Raw genomic sequence first — 16,790 nt, 5'->3', positions numbered from 1 at the left:
AAGATAATACTTTATAGCCTTAGACTTGAGGTGTAGGTAGTTCCCATAATCCCATAATCAGCGCTGCCAGCGGATGCACAGGACGTGGAAGGCGGCTGCCTACACTATTGCTTCCCCTTTGTCGCCACAGCTATGGGACTGCCTTATGCAAGTCACTTCTCTGCCTAACAGACTGCCTTTGAAACAGTGGTCGGTAATGAGAGGCTAGTGAGGCCACATCTCACTAGTTAAAACCTCTCTTCCTGGTTTGACTAAGTAGATAAAATATCTTAAGCCTGATCCAGTACCTAAAGGGGGCCTACAAGAAAGCGGGAGAGGGACTTCTGACAAGGGCAGGTAGTGACAGGACAAGGGGTAATGGCTTTAAACTGGAAGAGGGTAGATTTAGATTAGATACAAGGAAGAAATTCTTTACTATGAAGGTGATCAGGCACTGGAACAGGTTGCCCAGGCAAGTTGTGGATGCCACATCCCTGGAAGCATTCAAGGCCAGGTTGGATGGGACTTTGAGTGACCTGGTCTAGTGGAAGGTGTCCCTGCCCACGGCAGGCGGGTTAGAACTAGATGACCTTTAAGGTCCCTTCCAACCCAAACCATTCTATGATTCTATGATTCAGAGAGTGGGTACGCCTGAGGATGCTCTGCACCCTCTGGAAATCTTTGGGCTTGTAGCATAACCCAGCAGCAGGAATGGATAAGAAGATGATGTTCCCACACCCAGATGGATGACACGGCCCGCCTCCCCTGTCTTGGCTAGAGACCACGCTTCTCTCCTGGGAAGCAAGGAGATGGACAGTCTGCCACACTACGGCCTGGGGGTTTGGTCCCCTTTCTCCTCAGCTGTACAGACAGAGACCCCCAGCCCATGTTTGTGCGTGTGAGTGTCAGGAGGGCACAGGTGTGCACTGAAGTCACAGACCCAGCCCTTTGCAACCTGCTGAGTAAAGTGGGCAGGAGGAGCTGCATAACTGATTGCTCCCAGTGGCAACTGGATTCCTCCCGACATGGAGCGCCATGGTCAGCACCCTGCTTACAAGCAAAGCATTTCCACTGCGAGCGTTCGTTGGGTGGCAATGTATTTGACCCTGCTCGACTGGGCGGGTGGGTTTCAGTAAAGAATATCCCTTGCTTCTCACACAGCGTGGCAAACGTTTGCATTGCCTTGCTTCTATTGTGTGTCTCGGCCAGAAAGGTTCCCAGCACAAATAATGGACTGGTATTGTACTGTCTACACTTTATCATGTGAGTCAGTAATAAATGCATGGAGAAGTACCATGCCTCAGGACAATTTGGGTACTGTGCAAAGGTCACTCTCTTCAGACCCTAATTGCTCAGCAAAAGTGACATTTAAATTGCATATCATTAAAATCATAACAAATTTATTTACCTCCTCCCTTATTGGGATCATTTTTGCATACATTAAACGCTTGATCTATTGCATGCTATGGAGGTCAGAGTGTATTTGCGTCATAAAATAACGTCTCGTGGAATCACGATGACACGGGGTGCCAGGCTCCAAATATTACTCATGCACTGGCTGCTCTTGTAGAAGCTGTCACAAAAATCCCAACAGCCGGAGAGGGTCAACACTCTCTGAGCTTTGTAGGAAGACAGTATGGCGGCTGTCTTAAGAAGAGCAGACAATATTGCAAAGGTAGTGGGCAAAGAGTGTGGTGAACTCTTCTGGACAGTGAAAAGAAAGCTGAAGCAAGAAGTACATATAAAAACATGTGCGTGTGCATCTCTGACTCAGTTCTGAAGCTTTTTTTCAGTGCTAGCATTGACATACATATATACATATGTGTACGTATCTTTCCTTCTGTCTCAGAAGACAGCATTCAAGACAATATTTTTTAGGAACAGTATACACTGCTCATCTAACATGTCTAATAGCTGTTTCATCAGCCTGAAGACCACACTCGCCGTGAGAGCTGTCATCATAGCACCTCTGTGTTCCTATTTGCTGTAATATGACTGGCTGAAGGCAGACAAGCTAAAAGGAAGTTCAGATAATTTATGTGCACTAATTTCTTTTGTTCATGAAGTTATTTACTTCCCTTTAATGTACTTTGGGACATATTGGAATTGTGTACCGTATAAGAGAAAAAAAAAAAGGGTTTTGTGACTAATCATGACAGCCTGACATCAGTGGCAGAGGCCGAAGCAGATCTAGCTTGCCTTCTTAACTGAAGGTGAAATGAATCTAACTAGGTATTTCTTCATGTATTTAGCTCCCTTCTTCTATACCGAGACTGTGGAGGACCAAGGAGTCATATGCTTTCCTAAAGCATGCAGAAAATGTTTATTTGCTGCTTTACAAGGCCTGAACCAAAGCCTACTGGATTCTTTCCAGTTCATTGAATTTTCTTTTTTTTTTAATTAAAGCTGGGAGAATGTTTTTTGGCAAATAACAAATTTGTCAAAAAATGTCATTTTGAAGAAGCAACTTGCAGAATCAAGTCTGACTTGGTAAACAAATTTAGCTGGGAAAGAAATAGAAAACATTCATAAGAACACAACAGAGACTTTCCATGTTTTTCTTTGGAAATGATATATTTGTTCCACATGTGACATTATTTAAAAGCTACAAAAAGGGGTCTGGGATGGTTAGACCCTATAGAAAAATCTCTTCCTTTTGTTTTCCAGATTGGTCACTGAATGGATGTGTCCTATGTGAGGGTCTTACTCTTTTCCATCCCATCTTCTCTGTTTGTATCATTTTTGCTTTCTTCCTGCTGCCTGTCTTCATAATTTCCAATGCTCCTCCCTGGCACAGATTCAGCTGAACAGATTCTAAGTCACTAATCACCAAATTTATTGCAAGCAAAAGATCGCCATTGCCTGGCAGCAACGTCCATTATAGCTTGCTGCGCTTTCCCATATTGATCTCAAAACACACTGTAAAGTAGACCAGAGGTAAAATCCGTAACCTGTGGGAGATTTACCAAAGGGCCAAGGTATAATTTCCTCTCCACTATGTATAGGGAACAGTGACGAGCCAAAATGGACTACAGTCTCTCACCCATAACAGAGCCTTCAAAGTGTAACCCTTCAACCCTTCAATGTCGCTGCCAGCTGAAGCTCCAGGACAGTATCCCATGCCTCTGTCAGGCAGAACTCCCTATGATCAAGGCAAGTCATGTTAGCAATGCTTGCCTTTTCCTTTGCTGCGTTGGCCTGTTGCTGACCCTGGCAGATGCATGAAGAATATTCCAGCCTGAGACCAGAATCGGACCCCAAGTTCTTCATTTTTCTAGAGATCCCCTTTCTGAGGTCCCCAGTCCAGCACCCAGATGAGCCTTGCAAGGGGCTGGATACATGTGTATGGCGGGGGGGCGGCTTTTGCAGGCTGGAAGGCTGGCGTGCAGACCGTCATCTTTCTCCCAATCCAGCTGTCACACTCCTGGCAAGACCACTTGGCAATGCCAGCTTGCCACTCTGGTGCTGCGTGGAAGATGGGAGCGCAAGAGTGGCTCCCCATGGGGTGGCTTGGCTTGCACCGCAAGCAAACCCGGAGCAAGCTCTGGAGCTGGCTGCCCTGCTGGTTTTGATTGACTGCAGCTGGTTGTTTGCTCCCTACTAGGTTGCTTCTGGAAAGCCTGTCCGTTTGACCTGTCTGCCTCCTTCCTGATGCTTGAGCTTCCCAGCTGCCTCATTTCCTCCTTGCGAGAATTGACAGAGGGAGCCTGAAATCCCTCTGCCCGTTGGGCTTCCAAGTGACTTTCCATCTATTTAATCTATCATTAAAACTTAATGCAAGGACTTCCTTTCAGAAAAAAAAAATAGTAATAATAAATAAATCAAGGAACAGAGCATTCCTTTCCTTTTATGATGTTGCCTGATTTTTAACAACTACACCCAGACACTTGTTTGGCAGCTATAAATCAGGAACTCAGTCAAATGCCCGTACCAACCACGTACAGGAGTTTCCCTGGGACACTGCTTTCTCTTTCTTTCCTATTTTTCCTTCTGCACAGCAGGAGTGAATGGCATAATAGTGGATATTGGAAATAAACTCTTGAGCAGTGGAAGGGCCATCATTAGTGCTGACAAAAGCAGCTGAGCCAAGATCAAATAAATGAGAACTGGAAGGGAAAGCTGCTGTGTTTATGAACAGCTTATGAATGCGAGGTTCAAGTTATCACTTTTTTGGAAACAATTAACTTTTGCGATACTCTGTATAGATGGATCCAAGCGGGGGGTTTCCCTTTGGTTTAAGCAGAAGTACCTCTGTCCCACATGGTTAATTATTTCTTCTTGGGTGGAGCAAGAGGCTTCCCCTAATTTACTTCCAAGCTCTTTAACTCTCGTCATCGCTGTCCTGTCCTTCCTCACTTTCGCAGCTCTCCCACACCCAGACTTCCCCACTGAAAGCACCTGACACACCAGCCTCACCCCAGATGGACAAGGACACACTTATCATTTGAAAACACAAGAGGAAAGAGCTGGGCTGCTCTTTTCAAAGAGGGATTTGTCATGATATCCCTGCCTCCACAGCCAAAATGTGCACTGACCACAAGGACCCTACTTTCGCCTTCATCCATGGAAGAATTTAATTAATCTTTCCATATTGGCAGGCGAACAATATTTCCTGAAGAGAAAAATAAATGTTAATTTCCAGAGGTAATTAACAGTCACTGAATGAGACTAAAGGGCTTTCATCAAAATTACCAATCAGGCTCAAATTTGAAGAGATTCTCTCCTCCTCATTGCTTCTTCATCTCATTCAGCCAGTCCTGCTGAATTAGTGCCTAATAGAGTCTCAGACATATTCATATCCTGTCAAACTCCCATCCTCCCAAGGAACCATCCCTTTCAAATGGTAATACAGAGGGCGTATGATGTGCGCTCGTTGCTATTTCGGATTTAACAGCTGGCTGCCTTGCACCAAGGGTAGCTGTGGAAACTTAAATAAGGGATGACTGCGTGCGTGCGTGTGTACACATGTGTGTGTAAACGTCTACTCTTTTGCAAATGATACTCTTTATCTTAAATAAAGCTCTCTTTCTAAGTTTTTGCGGGCTAATTATCTTTTCAGACCACCACGGCTGCCAAAGGAGAGAGCAGTACATCTGCACAGCAATCAAGATCACAGCCTCACCCCAGGACTCAGCTGTGCAACTCCTTTCTCAAACAAGGAGACTGGGCAGGTGACTGGGACCATTGTCGGTACTGGGGCACTGGTGGCCCTCTTCAAGACCTAAGGGTTTAAGACAGACGCTCTTCAGGCTATCCTCGCCTTGGCCAAGTACAGGACAGCTCCAGGAGGTTACTCATTATTACACGGCTTCAGACATCCTCAATGCAGTTCAACACACACGGATCAGGCTGCCTGGGCAGAGAGACTGGTCTCCACAGAGGGCTGGTCTCCACAGAGCAGTATGAGGACAGAAAGTAGGAGTCCTCCCATGTCAGTGTAATATAAAATGTTCTCTCTTGCTTTGTTAAATATTTTGGGCCTGAGCCAAAGGCCCATGGTGTTCACAGGGACATTTCCATGGTCTCCAGCTGGATCTGGCCCTGTAATATGGAAATCTTGGGGGACCCCATGGTGACAACCAACAAGGAGAATCTCTACCGAAATGTTTCTGTGCGCTGTACCAGGGTGCTTCTGGAGACAGCACTCGATGGGCATAGAGCATGACCTCCATTAACAATATACACTACATGCAAGCTAATAATTCTGTCAAAGCATATTCAAAATAGGATGCTTGAAGCAAAACTAATGCATTATTCACTGCTTGTTGGGAATACAAGAACATAGAGATAGACATCTGAGCTTTGGGCCTTTTCTGAGATGTACTGTACGCGGGCTCAGTGAACTTACGGCAGTAGAGTGACTCCCACTGCCATAGATTTTTCATTACTAATAGTGTTTAAAATCTTGCCCTGTGATCAAATAAAACCAAAAATGCATGTATATTCGAATCTGCTTTTTAGTCATACAGAGTGACAAGAGATGTTTCTAATGCTGTATTCATTTCCTTAGTGTAAAATATGCCCTTCTTCCATCTTTAAATTAAATCAGACAAGTATTTGACAAAAGTCACAGGGTGAAATAGTGCAAAAATTGCCATTTTCTCAGTAGGCAGCTGAAAAAGATTCAGAACAGAGCACCAACATGATCAGCTCCAACGCAACATGCAGGCCCTGGTAGCGTAATGCTTCTCAAAAACAAAGGCTGTAGAAGGAGAAAAGTATGTTATTTTATATATTCATGATATAGAAATAAGAATCTTTGTAAAGCACCTTGACAGCCATTGTGAGAGCAGCACTGTAGAAATATCAGTTTGGGATTCACCTAATTGCACGCGGACAGCCTGCAATACGGACACGGACACCTGCCTCTGAACTCATCACTCCCTGGTCCTTTTGTGGTCAACGGAGCAACAGAGACACTTGGGGGAGTGATTTATCTCTTCCTAAAGTAGATGTCTAAGAAAGGTCAAATGAATTACATCCTAAAAGTGCCTATTTCTCTCCGCTGACCATAAAGGTTGAAGAGCGACTAGCTCAGATGTAAATTACTACACCGTAGACATGCAAGCCTGTGGGTTGCTGGGGGATGCTGAAGTACACCCCTGTACCCCCGTCTGCCACAGAATAAAGACAGATAACTCCTCCTCTTCCCCAAAGACAGATTTCTAGGTTTTCATCAGATGAGATACTTTTGGTTCAACGTGTTTTTTCTGTACCTCAGCTGAAATGGTATTGTATGCCCAGACCTGCCCCGCAATATCATATCAGACAGATAAACTTCTTTTGCTGGTGCTGCAACAGAGAAGAATCTCATGCAGTTTTGGATCCCAGCAGTTCCAGCAAGCAAGCCTGATTTACAGCACTGGTGAAGCCTTCTTGGAGCCAGAAGCAGCTTGACTGGGTCTCAGTCACCATTGTACGAGGTGCATCTTGTCAAAATGGTTTTGAGGCCCACTTCTGATCCTAGCTGATCTTTAAGTGCAACTGCAAACTGGCTTCAGTAGCACATCTTTTTTGTGGCAAATTCTCTTCAGGATCTCTTGTGGGGCTGACATGGGACCCACTTTCTGCTGGAAAATAGATTGAAATGTAAAAAGGAACATAATTTTATGCATTTCTGTTATACAAAATTCTCACTTGTCATTAGCTTCCCTACGGTTATCTTTTTAAAAAGCGACATAGTAATGCACCTGGCTTACCTGTGATATCTTTGTTCTTCTCAATAACTGCTTTCAGGATAATCAAATCACCATATGATTTCTAATGAATGTTCATACATTTCATTGAATAGATGAACAATGGTGAGAATGGCATTACCTGAAGTTACTGTGCTTGGTTTCAATACCCTTGAGTTTACATTTTTCATGTTTAATCCCAGAAACTTTGCCTAAAAAGCCAGCACTTCAAATTCAGATGACCTCAGGAAAAGGTAAATTTTAAAGGTGAAAGAAAAGCCCAAATATATTCATAACTGTTAGAATGTGCTCTTGTTATACAATGTCTTTTTAAAATACAACTAGATTAGGCTGACAATCACTGCATCAAAAATCCGTAGGTACTATGGTCACATTACAAGCAACAAAGCTGTGCTCGGTGATTTATGATAATGTCACTAAAACCTCTTGATATATTTAGCAAGTGGTAATGGTAAAGGTTATAATTCCTCTGAGGGACAATAGTGATGAAATAAACCATGAGGGTCAAGTGGATTATGACCTTGTGAAAACTCAAATAATGGAGATGGAGCTTTATAAACTTCCTTATAATAGATAATGCCTTAAACAATTTTAAAGCTGCTTAGTACTCAATTCAGACTTGCCATGGGCTTCCAAATGCCCATATATTATTAGAGAAAAAAAAAAAATGAAGATTACTTCTCCCAGTATGCATCCTGCATCTGCTCAGAATGTCCATTTTAGGTGTGACGAGCACTCCCGCCACGCTCCGAAGGTTCGTAACAGATAGCGTGCATGCACCCATCTGTCAGACCTCCTCACCCAGCACCTATAAGCGTGAGTGCTTATATAGAACTTGGGAATCCAATTTAAAGCTTGCAATGCATCCTGGATTGTTATACTAATAATCGCACCTGGCAGCATTAATTTTGCTACTGTACAGGACTGTCACGGGATCAAAGCGTTTCTACAAGAGGGAGTAATAGGGCAAGATGAATGATACTGCTGACTGGTTTCCATGCTTCACAAAAGGAAAGAATAATAGCCCTTTGGTATGCTTCTCAGCACAGGCAATACATAAAGTTTATGCAAATCCTTTCCATGTAGGTACCTCAGCCGCCTGACTTTGCAACAAAGCTTATATGGAAGTTCAGAAGCGCTGCATTCCTGAATTCATGTTGAGATTCAGGTGGAGGTGGAGCAACCCGAGAGGAAAATGGTGACTGTCCTGATCTACCTGGATATTGCATGAACACTGGAAAAACAGCAAATGAGATCAGTCCCATAAAGGATTATGACCATGAGTCACTTGACTAAGGCCACTCACATACATAGTTTGGGCTCCTTCATTTTCATTATTGCTGTAGTTTGCCTCCCATGTGTCAACCCACCTCACCAGAACAAGTTTTTCTCCCGATGTTGTATCAAGATACAAACTATTGAACAGGTAAATTCAGGAGAAACTGCATGGATAAAGCAGCCATGCTGAGGCAAACCCATACAGCTTTATACAGTAATGCACAGAAACAATTATTCTGCTAGAAACACAGAGAAGTGTTTGAGGCCACACTATCTCAACTCCAAAGACATGAAGGAAGAGAGGGGACAAGAAGATGACATAATGCTCACTTGTGTCACAGCACTGATGATGGCAGGCCTGGGAGAGCATCAGTCTGAGCTCTGAACTGCCATTGACAGAGGGATTTTTGATTGATTTTAAATTAAGGTCATTGTCCCCAGGCCACAGCTAGACTTGATTCTTTCTGTCACATTTTAGAAGGGTAAGAGAAACTTGTTTGCAACCATCTCTTCAGTGACTCAATGGATAATGATGGTTTTTCCAGTGGGCTTTGATGCTTCGAGCTTCCCATGACATGCTGTGCGTTGGTACAGCATTGCCACTCTCCCACTCTGCCACTCTCTTCTTCAAGAACTGAATTTTGAATACCAGGTTTATACTATTAAGAGCTTATGACATCAGCACCAACGTCATCCTCTCCATCCTTTCCCAAGAGTGTAAAACAACAGGCTTATGATTTCATACCTGTGCATATTCCATTCCACATGTGAAGTCACACAGTCCACACACACCTTAATTAATAAGTTTCACAACATCCTTTCCAGCTCTTGATGGAAAGGTGTAACATAATCCAAGCACTCATGTGACAGCTGACAGTCCTGAAACACTAACCCCTCCATTCTTCCAAACTAGAACCTTTTTCCACTCTTAAACACAATTGTTTAAAGACAGTTTTGCTGTTGTGCATTCAAGTGACCATCTTCTCCCCACATTCCTGACCACTCTCCCAAGCCACACACTTGGTTGCCAGCGTTCCCAGCTGCCTCTCTGCTTGCTTACAAGACTCCTCCACCTTGCTGTCCTGATACCTTCCAGAAAGCCACTCATCCTTTTTGATACACAATTCTGCACAATAGGAGGGTTAAGCTGTTGGTAGCACAAAATTAACCTAGATGTGACATCAAATCTAAGGGGTGTATTCACTGCCAGCAGGTAAACATTGGCTATCAATGGACACCTAGGGAGGAACGTAAGCAGAGAGCAAACCCAGCCATAAACCACTTGTGGTGGAGGGGCTTTTCTGTCCCAGCTATGAGTTGGCTGTCCTCCATGGATTTCTCTTCTATAAGTTCATCCATTCTTCCCTCAAAACAATGTCGACTGCCCCCTGTCAGATACTCAAATGGCAAGGGGCTCCATAGTTGTGTTTGCGTAAAGAGTCATGCAATCAAAAGGGTCAAGTGAACTGTGATCTGCCTGCTACCTTCGTTTAATGGCCTCTGCTTCTTGTGCTGGAAGTCACGGCCAGCAGTCCCTGCTCAACCCCTCCGTGCCACTCATGGGTTGAGGAGTCTCTGTCACATCTCCCCTCGGGTGCCTCTTGCATGCAGCTAATTGAAAAGTCGTTTCAAACCATGAATCATCACTGCCAGCCTCCTCTGAGCCTTCTCCTCTTCTGCCATGCCCTTTTTGAGATGATGAGACCAGAGGTATGGCAGTATTCAGGATGCAGGTGCACCACGCATTTACAGACTGGTGTAAAATCAGTTTTCTTCTCCGTTGCTCTCCTAACAAGTCCCGACATTTGACTCACTCTTTTGGCCGCACCGAGCACGGAGATGACATTTTCCCAGCTGTGCTTGTCCCTGGGCTTTCAAGCCGGGGAAAGTGATGGCCAAAATCTTTCCGTGCTGATGGACAAGAAAGAAATGATCGACTGCAACTGCACAGTTGTGCTGTTTGGGAAAAAAGACTTGGAATAACAGTAGTGGAAGTTAAATCCCAAGATGCTATGAATTCACTCTCAGGCAGCTTGACCTAAATTCCTATGGGCAATGAGGAAGCCACATATTTGGAGCATTTGAAAGAAAACTAGACAAATGGCCATAAATTATCTTATGGGGACATTCCTACTCTCTTTCGGAAGATGGATTAGGCAGATGACCTACTAAGTTGGGGTTTTTTTTCTTCTTTCCCTAATTCCTACGATGTCATGAGTGTGCGTGCTTTACCCTTTCTTAAATCATAATCTGTTTGATCCAGTACCGGTCCAAGGTTTTGAAACGCCCATTAAACCGCAGGAGGAAATCTCGAGCGGTTCGCTAATATCAACAGAAATCCAGATGGAATTACAATCATCCTTTATGTACGTTCGAGGACGCATTATGTAATGCAAGCCACGGATTTAGTTTAATGCACCGCACCTTCCAATAAGCTGCCGGCAATGCTAACAGAGATTTGAAACCTGTGAAAAACTCTTTCGCCCCGGACAAAATCATTTTGGAGGCCAGCGTCTGCAGGTGAAGGGCTTGGGCTATCAGGGTCTTTTGGGGAAAATGGGGATGAAGAGTGGGGAAAAAAAAATGAAAGGAAGGAAAGGAGGCGGAGGGGGAAATAAAAAACAGAGAATTGGAAATGCGGTCCATTTGAGATAGCGGCAGGGGAGGCGAGGTCGAAACTTCAACCAAGCAGGGAGGGAAAAATCGCTGAGGTTTATTAACAAGGATGACGCTGCCTGCTGCAGCATCCTCCTAGGCTCAGTGGTCCCTACCCCACGCCCCCCTCGCCGGCGCGATCCCCCTACCCCCGGCGAGGGGGGCGGAGCGAGCGGTGGTGGGCGTGGTCATGACCGGCATAGCCCCCACCCGCCACCGCTCGCCCCGCCCCCGCCCCGCCCGGCGCGGGAAGGAGGGGGGAGCGGGGACGCGGTACCGGGCAGGGCAGGGCGGCGCGTCCCCGGCGGCCGGGGGTTGACAGAGGCGGGCGGCGGCTGCTTACGGCTGCCCTCCTCCCCTCTGCCTCTTCTTCTTCTTCCTCCTCTTCCTCCTCCATGGAGCCCGGCTAGGGGCTGCCGCACCCTCCACCGGAGGTAGGTAACCGCGGAGCGGTGACAGGTTGGCTGAGGTGGTGGCGTTTTGCGGGAATCCCCCCCCCCCCCCGCCCCCGCTCCATTTTTTCCATTCCCCACTTCCCACTCGCGATACCGTGGGGAGGGCGGCGGTGGTTTCGCTGTCCCCGCTTCGGCCCGTGACCATTGTTTCTGGTAGCGGGAGCCCGGCGGCGGAGGCTTTGTGCGGGTTTGTCCCGGCAGTGGGGCTGCGGCGGGGCGTTGGGGGGGGACACGGAGGACCGGGAGGGACGGGGCGAGACCGTGACCGCACGGGCAGAGCCACCCCCCCGCCTCCCCGCACCCCGCCTTCTTCCTCCTCCTGCCTGCGCAACTTCTCCAAAATCACGCCCGTGGGTGCGCGGAGCGTGTCGCGGCGAGGCATCGCCCCCACCCCCTTCCCCCTCCTTCCACCCCCGCCCCCGGCTTGTGGGTGCTGCCCCACGGGAAACAAAACACGGCGGGTCACGGCGCCCGGGTCCGAGCTCTGCGAGAAGGAGGTTAAAAATGTAGGGGTGGGTTTCAAGATGGGCGGTAAGGGGATGGTGCGGGGTCCCCCTCGGAGCCGGTAGCAAGCGAGGAGGAGGAGGAGGGTGGGAGGGAGGAGGATTTACCCCTCTGAAGTTGGGGCCGAAATTCCTCCCGCTGTCTCCCGGCGAAAGCTGCCGGGAGGCTGAACCCCTGTCACCTGCGTCGTCGTGTGTCGTGTCCCCGTCCCCCCCACCCCCCTGTCCCCCGCACCATCCCTAAAATGGCTTTTTCTGGATGAGGCTGTGGCCGCGCGTGGGTCGGCCGCGCCGGCCTGGCCGCGCCTCGGGTGGGTGCGTGGCGGTGGGTGCGTGGCCAGGCGCCCTGCTCCAGAAGTTCTGCATCCCTCGGGGGGGTTGCGGGGAGGAGTGGGGGGAGATGCTGCGGGGCGCAAGCGCCCTGCGCCGGAGTTGCAGGGCAGTTGTTCGCCTTCTCTCTAATTTTTTTTTTTTCCCCTCTCTTTTTTTAAGAGATCGGTTTGGCTTTGATTTAGTTGCTGTCGTTGATGTTGGTTTTCTCGGGCACTGTTCTCCATCAGAAGTCGTTTTTAGAAAAATAATGCTTAAAATGCAGGGTGCAAAATATATATATGTTGCTTAATGTATTCTTAAAGAGGAAAGAGTATCTGGTTGCCCATTAATTCTTCAGGTATTTTCCATTTAAACTTGATGGGGAAATATTCTGTTTTTTCCAAGTAACCTTTCATGTCATTTATCACCAGAAAATTGGCTCAACGTTTAAAGATTTCTTCCCAAATACACTACTGATAGGAATATTTTGCTCATACAGTAGTATAGGATGAAAAATGGGCACACTTCCTTTTTTTTTTTAAAAAAAAAATATGTAAATTTAGAAAAGCCTTTCCCTCCTTTTTGTGACTCTGTGAGTGGCCCTGGTAAATCGGATGTATCTACAGCGAGGGCTTCATCCAGAGCTGTTTTCCTGGCCAGCTCTGCTAGGGCACCCTTGCTATTTTGTCCTCGGTGCCTCTGACGAATTTTGTAACATTTCTGTGCTGAGCTCCAATGGGACTCTGAACGTAGAGAAGCTGAAATTTCTTTCACCTTGAGAGGTGATTGAAGCCAAATTTGAAGAGGGGACAAAGTGCTTGAGTTCACTGGAGAGCGATGCTGAGTTTCTGTGTGTACGTTAAATTCTGGAGGCGCTCCAGTAGCCAGAGCTATCCGGGTCAGACCGGGAGTCACCCCAGTGATGGGTTTTGCAGGATCCTGATCGCTTCCGACCGAAAATACAAGTGATAAGGTTTTGTAACATGCATGGATTGCATTGCAAGCACGGGCTGGAGGACGGAGCCAGTCATGTAGCAGGCATGACGTGTGCGATGAGCAGGTCACGCTGAGCACGCTACAACTTTGGGAAGCTGGCGTTTGCTGTGCGGAGCCTGCAGCGGTGTGAATTACAGGGGAAAAAAAATGCATTTGCATGTAACAAAGGCGGCTGGCTCATCTCCTGCATGAGGAACTCATATTCTTTTTTAGAAAATCTGGCTCCCGTTTCTGCCACAAATTGCCGGTGTAGCTTTGGGCAAATCATTTAATGTTTCCCTGCCTCGCCTCTCCTCATCCTTGCCTGTGACCTGCCAAGGGCTTGCCTGTACCAGGCTGTCGGTTCAGACCCAAACTCGCACCCTTTACCTCCCCCAACTGCCTTGGGTGCAGCAGTCCGAAGCTCACGATCGGTGATACCTAGCTGCTCCGAGGGGATGCAGTTTGACATTCAAATGCTGCTGCTGGAGCCAATAACACAGACGTAGCAGCCTCACAAGGATTCATCAGTCTCTAATCCTATCCCTCTTCTAATCCAGTCATTCTCTGCCGCTAATCAAATCGCCCGGCATTGCTCGAGCGGTGTTTGGCTGCGTGCTCGCCCTCGTGTCGGCTGGCCTACGTCAAGGCAGGGAAGCGGTGGTGGTGAAGATGGGCTGAGTATCACCAGCTCTTCAGGACAGAGACCGTCTGTCACTTGAGGTTTGTAAAATCCGTGGCACGACAGAGGCCTGGTGTGATTTAGAAAGACAAGTTATAGCTAGAGGGTAAATTGCAACAACATCACAGGAAAATGGCCAGAAAATGGCACCTCGGGCGTTCCTGCACAGCCAGCTGTGTGCACGTCGGGAGGGAATGGAGGTGGAAGGGTGCAGCTCCCTCGGCGTAACAACGGCATTCTTATTTTAGCATGGAAGACAGCCAAAGATAAGGAGTGGTTGTCATCCGGTTGGTTGGAGGATTAAAAAAAAAAGAAAAAGAAAAGCTGTGTTGAAATAGAAATAATTTGATGTAGGTACAAAAGGGGGAAAAAAACCCCCAAAACTAGATAACCTTGCAAGTGATGGACTAGCCACATAAGGCTGGCAGTACAAGATTTCTCCCATAAAATCCAGCATGATCCTAATTAAGCCCAGACCCTGTTAAGTGACACGTGGCTTTATTTATTTCAGATGTTTCTAGGTCCTAAAGATGGGGCCAAGTGTGAAGAGTTTGATGTGGCAGATAGTTTAACCCCAATTACTTCTACATAAATCACGTGATTGTTACAGGAGCTGAGTACATCTGATGGGTGCCCCAGAGCTACTGGTATTTTTTTTTTTTTTTTTAAATCCCCTGAAAAATCTCCAGTGGTGTGGGCGAGGGTTTGGGGGAGAAGGGTGACCCTCCTCTCTACAGGCAGGAGGATGGGGATGCCGGAGCTGTCGCGGTGCAGCGTGCCCACCGGTCTGTATGCACAGGCAGCTGAAATGGTGGCTTTGTAGAGCAGGCAGCTGGAAAAGGGGAAGCAAAATGGGAGCTGACAAATATTCTCGTTATGAAATTGGGATGGATCAATGATTTATGGGGGTACTTTTTTTTTTATTTATTTTTTTTATTTTGAGCGGAAGGAGTCGGTTGGCGATGTGTGGTGCTAGCCACGAATGGCTTTGTTTTGAGATCGTGCTGCGCTGGGTCACGCCTCCAGAAATGGCATCTACAGAATAACAATACAGTAAAACACTTTTCAGCACTGCGTGGGTTTCATAGACTGTCTTCAGGAAGAAAAAGTTTTCCCTATTTTTCATTCAAAGCCCTAGGCCTAAATTCTCCCAGCGGACTCCAGATTTCAAAATGAAGGTGGCTGCATGAGAGGTCCTAGGCAGCGGGATCATTATTAACCTGTCTCGGTTCTCCTCAGGAGTTTCCGTTTCTGGGTTTGCAATATTGCCCATTCCTCCCAGGGCACCAAGCAACTCCGTAAATAGGCCACTCTGCAGAGGAGCTGCTCTGCCAGGTGATTTAATGTTGCTTGTTAGTTCTGCTTTCCCCTTTTTATTCCCCCCCCCCCCCCCCCCCCAAACAGGTCTATCCATGCTGTCCTTTAACACTCAGAGCGGCACTGTAACATGGATGGGATGAAGTGTGTTTACAGGGTTGTGTCTGTGGGATTTTGCCAGTCCCATGGGTGGCTGGCTGTTCTGGAGGACCCCTGCAGCAGCTGCCACTCCACACTCAAGTGCTGGCTTTGGGTGTGAGTGACTGGACCCTCTGAGCTGGGCCTGTTTCCAGTACCCTTTTATTTTTGCTAGTTAACAGAATCATAGAATGGTTAGGGTTGGAAGGGACCTTTAAAGGTCATCTAGTCCAACCCCCCTGCAAGAAGCAGGGACATCTCCAACTAGATCAGGTTGCTCAGGGCTTCATCCAACCTGGCCTTGAATGTCTCTGGGGATGGGGCATCCACCACCTCTCTGGGCAACCTGTTCCAGTGTTCCACCACCCTCATTGTAAAAAATTTCTTCTTACATCAAGTCTGAATCTACCCTCTTTTAGTTTAAAACCATTGCTCCTTGTCCTGTTGTAACAGGCTCTACTAAAACATCTGTCCCCGTCTTTCTTATCAGCTCCCTTCAGGTATTGGAAGACCTCTATAAGCTCTCCCTGGAGCCTCATCTTCTCCAGGCTGAACAGCCCCAACTCTCTCAGCCTGTGCTCATAGGAGAGGTGCTCCAGCCCTCTGATCATCTTCATGGCCTTTCTCTGGACCTGCTCCAACAGTTACACATCCTTCTTACGTTGGGGGCTCCAGAGCTGGACGCAGTATGGCAGGTGGGGTCTCACAAGAGCAGAGTAGAGGAGGAGAATCACCTCCCTCGACCTCCTGGCCACGCTCCTTTTGATGCAGCCGAAGATGTGGTTGGCTTTCTGGGCTGCAAGCACACGTTGTCTGCTCATGTCCAGCTTCTTGTCCACCAATACCCCCAATTCCTTCTCCAAAAGGCTGCACTTAATCCCTTCATCTCCCAGCCTGTATTGATGCTGGGGTTTGCCCCGACCCATGCGGGACCTTGCACTTGGCTTTGCTGAACCTTATGAAATTCACATGGGCCTGCTTCTAGAGCTTGTCCAGGTCCCCCTGAATGGCATCCCATCCCTCAGGTGTGTTGACCACACCACTCGGCTTGGTGTCATCTGCAAACTTGCTGAGAGTGTGCTCGATCCCACTGTCTATGTCATTGATTAAGATACTGAACAGTACTGGTCCCAGTACAGACCCCTGAGAGACACTACTTGTCACTGATCTCCATCTGGGCATGTAGTTGTTTGGAAATATTTCACTGAGACATCAGATGTGGGGCTAAATGATCTCAAGAATTAACCAAAGAGCCTGGGACAGGTCTTCTGTCCCCTTCACCCTTTTCGGAAAACGTGTC

General features: G+C 47.2%; 1 protein-coding gene across 1 annotated transcript in view; it reads left to right on the top strand.

The window, feature by feature from the left end:
• Positions 1 to 11,384: 11,384 nt before the first annotated feature.
• Positions 11,385 to 16,790, top strand: part of RAI2 (retinoic acid induced 2) — a 46,098-nt gene continuing 40,692 nt past the window's right edge. Inside the window, exon 1 of the mRNA XM_086740275.1 lies at positions 11,385 to 11,542. The gene's annotated coding sequence lies outside the window, so the exon portion shown is untranslated. The remainder of the gene's footprint in view (positions 11,543 to 16,790) is intronic.

The sequence above is a fragment of the Chlamydotis macqueenii genome, chromosome 1 (assembly GCF_036417535.1).
Source record: "Chlamydotis macqueenii isolate bChlMac1 chromosome 1, bChlMac1.mat, whole genome shotgun sequence".
NCBI classification, from domain to species: Eukaryota; Metazoa; Chordata; class Aves; order Otidiformes; family Otididae; genus Chlamydotis; species Chlamydotis macqueenii.
This window is presented reverse-complemented; position numbering and strand designations above follow the sequence as displayed.